This window comes from Microtus oregoni, unplaced genomic scaffold (assembly GCF_018167655.1).
Source record: "Microtus oregoni isolate MIOR12 unplaced genomic scaffold, Mior012 000011F_ref0000422, whole genome shotgun sequence".
In the NCBI taxonomy this organism is placed as follows: Eukaryota; Metazoa; Chordata; class Mammalia; order Rodentia; family Cricetidae; genus Microtus; species Microtus oregoni.
The window spans coordinates 5,475,728-5,488,693 of NW_024543070.1; the positions used below are offsets into that span (position 1 = coordinate 5,475,728).

Genomic DNA, 12,966 nt, shown 5'->3' on the forward strand with positions numbered 1-12,966 from the left:
GGCAGCTAGATCCCTGAAGCTAAGTGGCCATCTAGCTTAGCAGAATCGATGAATCGATGAACTCCAGATGCAAAAAGAGACCCTGTCTCAAAAAAAAACAACCAGTCAACAAACAAAACAGAGTGATTGAGGAAGGTGCACAGAGTCAATCTCTGGCTCCGCATGTACACTCACACACACAAGAAGCAGTAAAAGAAAAGTAAACTGTTAAGCGGTTTCTGGCACCAGAAGACCGTAGAGATGTTATTCTGTCTTCAGCGCTCTTCTTTAAGAGAAGAGAGATTTTTATGTGAGTACGTGGCTTGCGCTAGTGTGAAGAGCAAACAAGCAATCTTTAAGATCCTCAGAATGAAAAAGACTCGATAGGAGACAGCTCAGACAGAGAAGTTATTGTGCATCTCTTCACTCTCTGATTACAAGAAATGTTCAATGTCTTCTATTCCAGCTTCACCAATGCAAGTCCCTGTCCTTTGGCATAGGAGTCAGGAACTTCAGGTAACACCCAATAGGCCAAGAAGTTAGGGCTAAGAGAAGTTCTTAATACCATGACTATTGTTCAAATGGGTGGACTATTTGCTGAACTTCTTATAAGCATTCTGAACACATAGCAAGTGAAAATAAAATAAAGATCTCCTTGAAACTAAGACCTTAGGTACTATAGAAACCTTACACTGCCAACAACAACCTTTTATAGAGACATGCCACCAAGAATACTATAGTTTTAAAAGGGGTTTGAACAATGAGTTGGGATCTTGGCCAACATTTGTAATATAATTCAAACATTTGAAATATAATTCAAACATCTCTAAAATATGAACGTTGTTGCTTAATATACTTAGCTCACACTCAAAAGCTCGGTTGGGAGATTTCTTCACCCATAAGCATTTAAAGAGAGTTATTCATAAAATCTGTGGTTAACAAATTTCCACTGTACTTTTTTTCAGGCTGGGGGAGGGGCAAATGACAACATTGAGTCTACGTGGTATTGGCTGTCTTGGAACTCTCTGGGATTAAAGGTGTGTCCCACCATACCTGGCCCCACTACACATTTTAATAAGTATTTAGTCTCAGTATTTAAGAATAATGCCTTTGCTTTGGTTTTTTGTTTTGTTTTGTTTTGTTTTGTTTTTACAAATGAAGAAACCTAAACTCAAAGAGATTAATTTCCCCAAGATCATTTTAGATCTGGGTCATATTACCACCCAGGGTGGTAACCCTGAACTCAGGGTGCTTAGGTAGAAATCAGACAGGCCAACAGGACCCAACTCTTCCTCAAGTTATTTGGCTGGAGTTCAAGCATTATTAGGAAACCTCAGTACCTGTTAAAAATCCAGAAGCTGTCAGACAGAAGGCTCACAACTTGACTGACATCTGTCAATCCTTGTCTCCAACCCCAACAAGTTGCCTGAGAGCAAAACTAAATGACTACCATAGAATGACCAGAGACAGGGACTGGATCAAGAGCCACTGCTGTCAGATCCATGTTTCTGAATCCCCAAGACTGAATGCTTTTGCTGTTGCTTCAAAGAACCATCAGGATGGCGTGCTCTATTCCTTCCCTCCCGTCTCCCTAGTTTCCTGAGTTGTCAGAAGCTGTCAAAGGCTGCTTCCTCCAATGTACATCTAAACAATCTTGGCTGTTTTAAAACTCTCTTGGTGGCTCCAAGCCTTCTAGTGACACCTGATTCTTAGCTAATTAGATATTCACTTGATTAAAAACCCATTTCTTCTAGGAATGTTTTGTCATTATTAAGTCACGAGAATCAGGTGACTTTAATCAGCTTGTGATACCTATTAGAGGTAGGTGTTCTCTACACAAAAACAGAATTCTCAACTCCAAGGAGAAAAGATAGTTTATTCTGGAGCCAAATATCTGAAAGAACACAGCTAGTTTACCCAAAATTCCATGTTCCAATGTGGAAGCAGTTTCGGAAAGTTTTTTTTTTCTTTCTGTGGCAGTTCTCCAACTTTATTTGACATTCAGCAGGTTAGTTCTCGTCCACATTGACTGTCTGTAGATTTTTGAATGTGGTAACAGGTACGTAAGTTACCAATGTGTAGAGCTTGTTTGGTGAGTCCTCATCCTCACGACGTTTTCTGGACAAACGTGTCTGGATACGGTATGGAACATTCCTTATTCCTTTGGCCCAGATGGCTTTATGGAGCCTAGTATCATTCCACACATATGGAGTCCCCATCTCCTTCATGGAAAACTTCTAAATTTCTTTGGGTGTGCTTGCAAATGTTGACGGTGTATTCTCAGGTCACCGCCTCGTTGATGGCAGGATGGCTCGCTCTTCTTCTCGCCCCTCTTCTTTGTGGGAGCCATTCTGCCGGGCTCAAGTTGGAAAGGAGAGCTTAGGAAGTTCTAATAGTAATAAAAGAAAGTTGCAACTCGAGAAACTTTTTTTCTTGTTGTTTTTTGGGTTTTGATTTTTGTTTTTTTGTTTTTCTAGACAGGGTTTCTCTGTAGCACTGACTGTTTTGGAATTCGCTCTGTAGACCAGGCTGGCCTCAAACTCAGAGATCCATCTGCCTCTGCCTCCTGAGTGCTGGGATTAAAGGTAAGGGCCAGACACTTTTTTGTTTTGTTTTGTTTTGTTTTTTTGAGACAGGGTTTCTCTGTAGCTTTGGAGTCTGTCCTGGAACTAGCTCTTGTAGTCCAGGCTGGCCTCCAACTCACAGAGATCCACCTGCCCCTGTCTCCGAAGTGCTGGGATTAAAGGTGTGTGCCACCACCACCCTGCAGATAGTTTTAATAAATATTGGTGGAAACGTCAGAGAAGTAGTTTCCAGCAAAGTGGAGAACTCTCAAGCTACAGGCTCAGATGCTGTCTGAAATGCTCACTCGGCCTTTTTGTTGATGGAACCACAACTATTTTAGTTAATACATTCGAAGGTTTTTATCTATTAGTCACAGGACGTTCAGTCTGACTCAGACATAGCCAAGGATTTGCTAATTACAGAGCTAAATATAACTCAAGGTAAATTGCAATTAGACTGTGAACCTAAGGTTTCACCCTTTCCACACAACTCAAGTTCTAAACAGTCCATCAGCCCTTACAGACACTGCATCAATTGGCCTTTGCAAACACAATTTCAAATTCGGGTTCTCACTTTCATACCTGTGCAGGAAGGTGGACAACTCAAAAAAATAAAAGCAGCTGCATCAGCAAAAGGCTTACTCAGCATTTGTGAAAACTTGGGCAACTGCATCCCTGGAGCTCTTGGCATAATTTGCAGGCAGTGTGTCTGGTTAAAGAGTCACCTCTGACCAGAAATTGCCGTTGCTTATATAACTGCAGGGGAGGGGAGAAACCTTTTATTTCAGTAATAGTCACTATAGTGAAAATAACAAATTGTCTTAGGTGACAAAAGTTGTCTGTATGTGCAATAAAGCTGACAGTGGTGTGCATCTGCAGTCCCCACATGTCTGTGGTGAGCTGAAGAGCAGGAGGCAGAGGAAGCTAACAGGCTAGCTAGCCTAGAGTGCATAGGACATAATCAACAAGACGTAATCTCAACAAAGTGAGAAGAACTGACCCCTAAAAGTTGCTTTCTACCCTCCACTCATGTGCTGTGGCACACATGTATCTGCACTTACACACACACACACACACACACACACACACACACACACACACACACATTCTCTCTCTCTCTCTCTCTCTCTCTCTCTCTCTCTCTCTCTCTCTCTCCCTAAAATACAAAGTTAGAATAAGCGTGAAAAAAATCAAATTTTGCGCAAGTCTGGTGTGGTGGTTCATGATTTTAATATAAACATTAGCAGGCTTGGGAGGCCCAGGCAAGATGCTGGTTTGTTGTTTCAACTTGCTACAACTTAGAGTCTCTTAGGAGGAGGGAACCTCAATTGAGAAAATGCCTCCATCAGACTGGGAAGTCTATGGAGCATTTCCTTGATGAATGACTGATGTGGGACGACCCAGGCCTCTGTGGATGGTGCTGTCCCTGGGATGGTGGTCCTGGTTCGTGGAAAAAAGATGACTGAGCAGGATGGGGGAAACAAGCCAGTAAGCAGTATCCCTCTGTGGTCTCTGCTTCAGTTCCTGCCTCCAGGTTTCTGCCTTGATTTCCCACCTCACCTTCCCTCTGTGATGGACTATATAACTGGTAAGCTAAATAAACCCTGTCTTCCCCAAGTTTGTTTTGGTCAGTACTTTATCTTAGCAACAGAAATGCTAACTAGAGCAGGCAGAAATATCATGAATTGTATGGTGGTGATGGCACATGCCTTTAATTTCAGTACTGGGGAGGCAGAGGCAGGTTCTAGGACAGCCTGGTCTAAAGAGTAAGATACACAAAGAAACCTTGTTATAAAAAAACAGAGAGAGAGAGAGAGAGAGAGAGAGAGAGAGAGAGAGAGAGAGAGAGAGAGGTATCATGAATTTGTGGCTTTGGTCTACACAAAAAGACCTCGTATCTAAAAAGAAGCATAAAATTGAGAATCTTAAAACAAGATTATTACGTGTTTTACAAATAGAAAGAGAAAGAGTAATTCTCAGAAAATAAGAGACTTACTTGAAAATAGTAGAACATACATTTGTTTTTTGTTTTTTTTTTGTTATCGTTTTTGTTTGACAGAGTCTCACTATGTAGCCCTCTCTGTCCTGAAACTCACTATGTAGACCAGGCTGGTTTCAAACTCCCAATTATCTATTTGATTCTGCCTCCCGAGTGCTGGACTTAAAGGGGGTAGGAGTGCGACCATGTCTAGTTGTTTCAATTTTCTTTAAGGTATAAGTATTTTTATTGTTAAAAATAAGAAAATGCAGAAGTTAAGAGTTACAAACAATGAAAAAATCTCCCTCAGAGAAAACCATTATTAATATTTTTTTCTGGTATGCTACACACACTTTTTTTTTTTTTTTTTTTTGTGGTTTTTCGAGACAGGGTTTCTCTGTGGTTTTGGAGCCTGTCCTGGAACTAGCTCTTGTAGACCAGGCTGGTCTCGAACTCACAGAGATCCACCTGCCTCTGCCTCCCGAGTGCTGGGATTAAAGGCGTGCGCCACCACCGCCCGGCTGCTACACACACTTTTAACCAAAGGGAAGATTATACAGGATATTTTATTTTAATTAAATTTTTAGTTAATGTACACTATGATGGGTTTTAATACATGTTATACATACATATGTGTGTGATTATATATGTGTGCATATGTATAACCAACTCTTTATTTCACTCTTTACACTGTTGAGTCTTTATTCCACTGAATTCTGCTTTGATCCTTATGATTTCTTTCTAGTTGTACTACCCCGCCTCCAATGTGCCCTCCCGCATTGATCATTATTAAGAAAATGGCCTACAGGCTTGCCTATCTACAGTTCAATCTTATGAAGCCATTTTCTCAGTTGAGGTTCCCTCGTCTCAGATAACTCTAGATTGTGCTAAATTGACATAAAAGTAGCCAGCACACTTGTTTTGAGATTATTCTGTGTCCCACACAGAATATAATTCCCAGGTTACAGATAACGAATCTGAAACAGTAAATGTAAGTTACTTCCTAAGATCACGCAGTTCACTGGGCTGTCTGAAAACAGAGCTCGGCTGACTGGTGGGCATTCTGCCTTACCTCAGATTACTTAGTAACCATAACCAGTTCAGAGCTGAAACCCCAGCCAGGCCCATGACAGCCCTTCTCCACCTAGCAGGGGGTTTTCCATCTTTAACGCTTTCTAGACATAGATAACATCTGCATGTTTTAGGAAGGAAGGTTGTACTGAACTCCAGCTTTGACAGGATAAGGGATACAAGAATGTCATGACAGCCTCACCTGAACCCTTGGTCAAAGCCTACTTCATGACCTTCCCATCCAAATTCGTGAGACTTGACTCCCCATGACTTCTTCACTCCCTTTGGTTGGTTTGAATTCAGTTCCTTTTACATGAGAGTCCCAGTTTTCTACACCTTTGGAAAATACTAGCATGTGAATTAGCCCCAAGAAGGGGATCAGAGAGTCTAGGAAGGAGAGACTACCACATCTACAGACACTTGATGTATCACATGACTCCACAGTAAAGTTCACCTGCTGCTGTTTTTTATTTTTTAATAGAAGTATGGAATTGAGAGAATTTCAGAGGGAATAAAGAAGAATTGAATGGATGGACTGCTTATCTTTCATCTAGCATTTTCCTTCTCTGCTTCCCAAAGTATAGAAAACACAGCCTTTATAAGATGGACATTTAGTAAATAACTTGCTAAAAGTCTTGGCTCTTTAATTAAGGCACATTGTAGACAATCAGCTTTTTGGGTTTTGTTTGTTTGTTGTTTGGCTGGGGAAGGTTTTGTTTGTTTTATTTTTGAAATGAGGCTTTTCTTTGTAGCCTTGGTTGTCCTGAAATTCACTCTTACAGAACTGCCTAGCCTCAATCTCTGAGATCCACCTGACTCTGCCTCCCATATGCTGGGATTAAAGGTGTGGGCCACCACTGCCCAACTGGCAATCAGATTTTCTGTTGTAGGTTCTATATCCTCTGAATCCTAAAAAGTAGCAATAGATAAAGAAATGCCCTTTCTTAATATACAAAAATGTCATACATACATTTTCTCTGAGAAAAAAATCTTATAGCTTATAATTTTCAAAAATAAAATGGTATTTTCTTACATATTTCTATTTTCTGGTATAGATAGCACAATTGATGCCTGCTATGCTATACGTATTTAATATTCTTTGTAGAGAAGTTTTGCTCTGGATAAATGAGAGTATTTTGAAGGTCTCTCTTAGGAGAGTGGGACTTGAGATAAGCCATTGATTAGAGGTTAGATGTCTAAGGAAATAGTATTTTACTAGTTCAATAAAAATAGGGAGAAAACAGCATGATGAGCTGTTTTGGTGAGGGAGGCTAAGGATAATTTTGGTTTGTGAATTTGAAGTAATTATAGATGTTGTTTGAAAGGATGGGACTGAAGCTCAGGAATAATATCAGTACTACCAACACAAGCCTTGCAGATGGCCATGATGTCAAGAGTTCAGCCACAGGAAGGGAAGTAGGTTTCAGAGGGGCGGGAGTAAAGAAAGCAAGCCATGGAGAACCAAGAACTACATCTAGTCATGCCCCTGGAGTGTTAAATGTGAGGAGATACCATTGAGTGAAATATTTTGGTTGTACATTGATTTAAACAACAACAATAATAAAAGATGATACTCCAGGGGGTAAAATGAATTAAAATTTAAGAAGAGAGCATTGGATTTAGGACTTTAGTAATTTCTGGGAATGAACTTTTAAAAAACTATTTAAATTACATTTAATGGTTTATTATACAAGATATAACACAGGAACAGTATACTGCAAAGAATAAATAAGTGATGTTTAAAAATCAGGCGTGGCTGGCAAGCTGATGACCTGAGTTTAATCCCTGGCATTCACATGCTGGACAAAGAACTGATTCTTTCAAGATGTCCTCCACTCTCCCTATGTGGGAATGCACTGTTTTTTTTTTTTTTTTTTGAGAGCATGGATGCTATTTAGATTAGGACATCGTGTTTGTTACTCTCCTCATTCTCATGACCAAATGCCCGACAGAAGAGGACTAAAGGAGGAAAGGTTTATTTGGGCTCAAGATTCAGAGGGTTGAGAGTTGGAAGCTGACAGCTGGACTAGCTTCCTCCTTAGCAACAGGAGCAGGAGGTAGCATTCGTAATACCTCGATGGACAAGGGTGAGGGGAGTGGGAACAGAAGTGTGGCCTGGCTATAATAATCAGGTCCTGGCAGTCTCTGCCCATCCCAAAGATTCTAGTCACCAGCTAGGGACCAAGTATTCAAATACGTGTGCCTGTGGGAAAATTTCACATTCAACAGACATGAAGAGACAGTGTTGTTTGGCAGAAATAGCTACAGGTTGCCTTTGCCCTTAAGTTTACTAATTGTCCTTTCTCAAATTTTTTATTTTTAATTTAGAGAGATGAAGCCTTGGTCCCAAGAGATCTTCCTGCCTCTGCCACCCAAGTGCCTGGAACTATGGGCATATATCACCACATCTGGCTGCAAGTGGAGTTCTGAAAAAGAGAAACCCTATGGAAAAATTCCAAGACACATGCGCTGGTTTTGTTTTGTTTGTCAACTGGTCACAAACCTAGAGTTCTCTGGGAAGAGGAACCCCAACTGAGGAAATGCCTCCATCAGACTGCTTCTAGGCAAGTTGAGTGTTTCTAAATTAATGATTGTTGGGGAGAGGGCCTAGCTCACTGTGGGAAGTGTCGCCCTGGGTTCTCTAAGACTGAGCAAACCACGGTGAGCAAGCCGGTAAGCAGCATTCTTCCATTACCTCTACTTCAGTTCCTGCCTCCAGGTTGATGCCCTGCTTGAGTTCTTGCCTTGACCTCTCTCAATGATGGACGATGATAGGGATGTATAAGCCAAATAAGCCATTTTCTCCCCAGAATGCTGTTGGTCATGGTGTTACCACAGCAGTAGAAAGCAAACTAGGGCAGCTCTGAAGAATTCGCCTTCAATTCAGTCTTCAGCTAAGCTTATGCTATCACCTGCACACCCAAACCACAAGACTATGTGGAGACAGGGTGTCCTTTTGTTTACTTCTATCTTTCTTTAAACAACCGTAACAATGAAAACATTCTTGTTTGAGCCTAGAGTAGTGGCACGGCCTATTTCTCTGCATGTTTAAGGCTGAGGCAGAAGTTTGACTGTGAGTTTGAACCTAGCTACAAAGTGAATTCCAGGCCAGCCTGGGCAATAGTGTGAGAGAGCTTTTTTCAAAAAAAAAAACTAGAAAATCCCGTTTTGTTTATTAGTGTCTTAGTTAGGGTTTCTATTAATGGAATGAGACACCATGACCAAAAAACAATCTGGAGAGGAAAGGGTTTGTTTAGCTTATATTTCTGTATTGCTGTTCATCAACAAAGGAAGTCTGGATGGCAACTCAAACAGGCCAGGAAGCTGGAAGCAGAAGCTGTTGAACCTGGAAGCACAAGCTGATGCAGAGACCATGGAGAGGTGCTGCACACTCGGCTAGCTTCCCCTGGCTTGCTCTGCCTGCTTTCTTCCAGAGCCTACCATCAAGGGATGGAAACACTTACCTTGGGCTGGACCCTTCCCTATTGATCACTAAATATGAAAATATCTTATAGCCGGATCTCATCAAGACATTTCCTCAACCGAGGCTCCTTCCTCTCTGATGACTCTAGCTTATGTCAAATTGACACACAAAACCAGTCAGTGCAGTTAGCTTTTTGGAATTAGGGAGTCTTAAAAATTGTCTTGTTCTCTTTAGATAGGGTATATAGACTGCAGAGTTTCTAAATTGCACTAGATGAAAAAAGTTCTTGGGTGTCAGTCAGAGAACAAGTTCTTTCTAGCAGTGGCTCTGGACCACTGTCCTGCAGGGTCTAATTACTTTGCCTCATTGACCTTGATTGCTACCTTTAAAGGAGGCTTTAAAGCCGGCCAGCTTCCTGGACCTGCCAAGTCGGCTGCCTGTCTGGCCAATGGTCTTGACTTGCCCAGACCTCCAACTGTCTGACCACATGCTTAGCTAAGTCCATTTCTGTCATACTTGTTGTCTATGCCCCTTTCAGAAAGGCTCGTTTAAGTACTAGCTCCTCTGTAGCTTAGTAGTAGAGTGCTTGCCCAGAATGCATGAATCCCTGGGTTCTATCCTAAGGACCAAACAAAACAACCAAAGGTACTTGGTGTAATAAATACCAAGAAGAAAATAAATTAAAGCTGGAAACTGGGCATGGTCTTGCAGACTGTAATCATAGCACTGAGGAGGTAGAGTCAGGAGGAATAAGAGTTCAAGGCCAGCATTGACTACCTAGCAAGCTTGAGATCAACCTGGTATACATAAGGCTGTATGTTATACATGCATATGCACGCATACATGTAACTAAAATAAAAGAATAAAAGATAATATGGCTGGAGGGATTGGACTCCGAGAGAATAAATACAAAAATGATAGTTTATCAGTGGTTCTCAACCTTCCTAGTGCTGCGACCCTTTAATACGGTTCCTCATGTTGTGGTGATCCTTAATGACAAAATTATTTTTGTTGCTACTTCATAACTGTAATTTTAATATTGTTATGAATCATAATTTAATTTAAATATTTTCAGAGATGGAGATTTGCCAAAGGGGTTGCAACCCACAGATTGAGAGCCACTGGTTTAGTTAAAAGATACAGATGTGTTTGAACAGGTTAAATTTGGTGGAAAAAAATGTAATTTTTACAATGTAAAGTATTGAGTTTAAAATGCAAATCCACAGTGGGTTGCAAATGTCTGCTTATGGATGCTTTAACATTCCTATGTAGGTTGGTTGTACCAGTTTCTACACACTCCTCCCTTCCTTATCCATTAAAATATTAGGTTATTCTAAAGGTTCTCCTTCCCTCAATAAATTGAGGACCATGTTACCAAATAGCGATTATAATTAAGGATATTAGGAATAGCTTTGTTTTTGGCTTTCAGCTCATAGAAAGCAAAGGTATGGGTTTCTTCAATCATCTCAAAATTTAGGTTTTCTGACAGCAACTGCCTTCCCCATTCTATATAATTTTAATTGTGTCAAAATCGTATATGTAAGTATACCAGTTGTAATGTTCACATCAAGCTTACTCCAAAGAGTATTTGCCCCATATCAGTCTCTTTCCAAAAGGTTGGTTATGACATTGCCAAAGCAACCAGTGACAAAAAGGTCCCGAGGATTACAGTGCAGCACCATTTAAATCACACAGCGTCAGGCTGAGGTGGAATCTCCTGCCTTTGTCCCTGGTCAGCAAAACTTTCAAGAAGCCACCCAAAGTGAAAGGAACACAAAATGGCGACACAGTGGAGATTCCACTTTGGGTGAGGCTGTCACCTTTGCCTGACGGTTCCGAGACTGATGTGGAGTCGCAAAACTTTCAGAGACCATGAAAGAAATCTTGGGCTTTGTCCCATCTGTGTGGGCTGTAGTGTCAGTGACATCACCCTCATGACGTCATATATAATATCAAGTGGAGCTGGGCGTAGTGGTGCACACCGGCAAGTGCACATTCAGAGGCCAAGACAGGATGACTGAGAGTTCAAAGCCAGTCTAAGTTACAGAGAAACATCGTATCACAAAACAAACAAATAAGCAACAATAAAACCCTACCAATTTTGGAAAGACATCATGACAAAATGTTTTACGTTCATTTCCTTTCCCCAAAGATCTGCTCTGTCTCAATCTCTCTCTCTCTTGGATTTTCAAGACAGAGTTTCTTTGTATAGACTTGGCTGTTCTGGAACGCACTTTGTAAACCAGGCTGACTTTGGACTCAAGAGATCTGTCTACTTCTGCTTACCAAGTGCCAGGATTAACGATGTGTCCAAACAACTTCTGCTCCGTGCCTTAAGGAAATCTCTTTGTTCTCCTATAAAAGTTTTCTCCCTAACATTACTAAATTGCCTATATGCATAGCTAATCACTTTAATGAGCTAGTTGCTTCTTTTCTTAGCCTCCTTATGCACATGGATTACTGTTTTTCTTCTTAATCTGTTTTTGTTGTTGACATCAGTTTAAAGGACCCATCGCTGTACCTAAAGACAGAGGAAACATGTGTTTTCCTCCCTAGAAAGTCTGCTAGTTTTCAGAACTGGTGCTATTTGTATTTACGGCAGAGTTCATCATTGCATGGTACTATGCCATATATTAGGACATTAAATGACCTATCTCTTGTCAAAAGCACTCTTCACCCTACATCCCCACTCACTTCCATTTCACTCTGTGTCAACCAAAAATGCTCATATGTATCCTATTAATAAGCAGGATTATCCTGTCAAAGAGAGAAAGAAAAGTTTATATAGTCAGGGGTCAACGTCCTCGCAAGAGAACCCAGAGAAATTCCTAACCAGGGCTCATAGGAGCTCACAGACTTTGTCCTGACAGCTAGGGAGCCTGTGTGGGACTGACCTAGGCCCTATAACATGTGTGACAGTTGTGTAGCTTGGTCTATCTGTGGACTTCTAGCAGTGGGATCAGGGCCTGTCCCTAACGCTTGAGCTGGCTGGCTATTGGGAATCTAGTCCTCATACTGGGTTGTCTTGCTTTCTTGGTGTATGTGTGTGCTGTTGGCTTTGCTTAGAAAGCTCTTCCCTTTCCCCTCTCGCCCTCATCTTCTGAAGCTTTGTTTCAAGGGCACCCTTACCTTAGAAATGATTCCAGATCTGTTAATAGTCCAGTTCCCCAACAGCACAAGCAACGACAGTCCAAGAAAAGTTTATTAAACAACCACCAGTCCAGAAAACTGCAAACATTACCCATGGCTGGAGCCGTCAGGAACAGTAAGAAACGAAGTGTTTGTTGTGGAATGTGTATGTCCCTTATTCTTGCCTCATGAAGGAATTTAGTAAAAGCATTTCTCTTTCTTCTCCTCCTCCTCTCTCTCTGTCTTTCTCTGTCTGTCTCTTGGGTTATCTGTCTCTCTCTGTCTCTCTCTCTCTCTCCTTCTTTTACTTTTTCTTTTGAGACAGAGTCTGTCTATGTGGGCCTGGGTATCCTGGAACTAGCCTGGCTTCAAACTCACCTGCCTCTGCTAAAAGCATAATTCTTGATGACTAAATAGAATGCTTTATCTGATTGATTTTGTACTATTATCTGGATCCTGATAACCTTTTAATTAATGATCCTAATACTCTAAGAATGGAATTATGCATATCTTCAACTACATTGAAATGCTTTCTCCTACTATAATATGGTTCCTGAAAATTTTAAAAACTTGTTGAATAAACATGAATTCACACATCTAAGTCTCTTAGCAAACAGATGTTATTGAAGTAAAAGTAGTTATGCTCTGATATTTAGAATATTTGCAGAAATTGCCTAAAATTTTATGCTTGAATACTAGCATAATATTTCTGCATATGTTTGTATGCACACAATTTGCACCATTTTTTTCAGTGCAGGTGATCCAACCTGGAGCCTTGACATACTGGGCATCCAGTCTACTACTGGGCTATACCCCAGTCC

The 12,966-nt window shown here is 40.9% G+C and overlaps 1 pseudogene; it reads right to left on the reverse strand.

Annotated features, from left to right (window-relative positions):
* Window positions 1-1,988: 1,988 nt before the first annotated feature.
* Window positions 1,989-10,481, reverse strand: LOC121453546 (annotated as a pseudogene).
* Window positions 10,482-12,966: the final 2,485 nt, after the last annotated feature.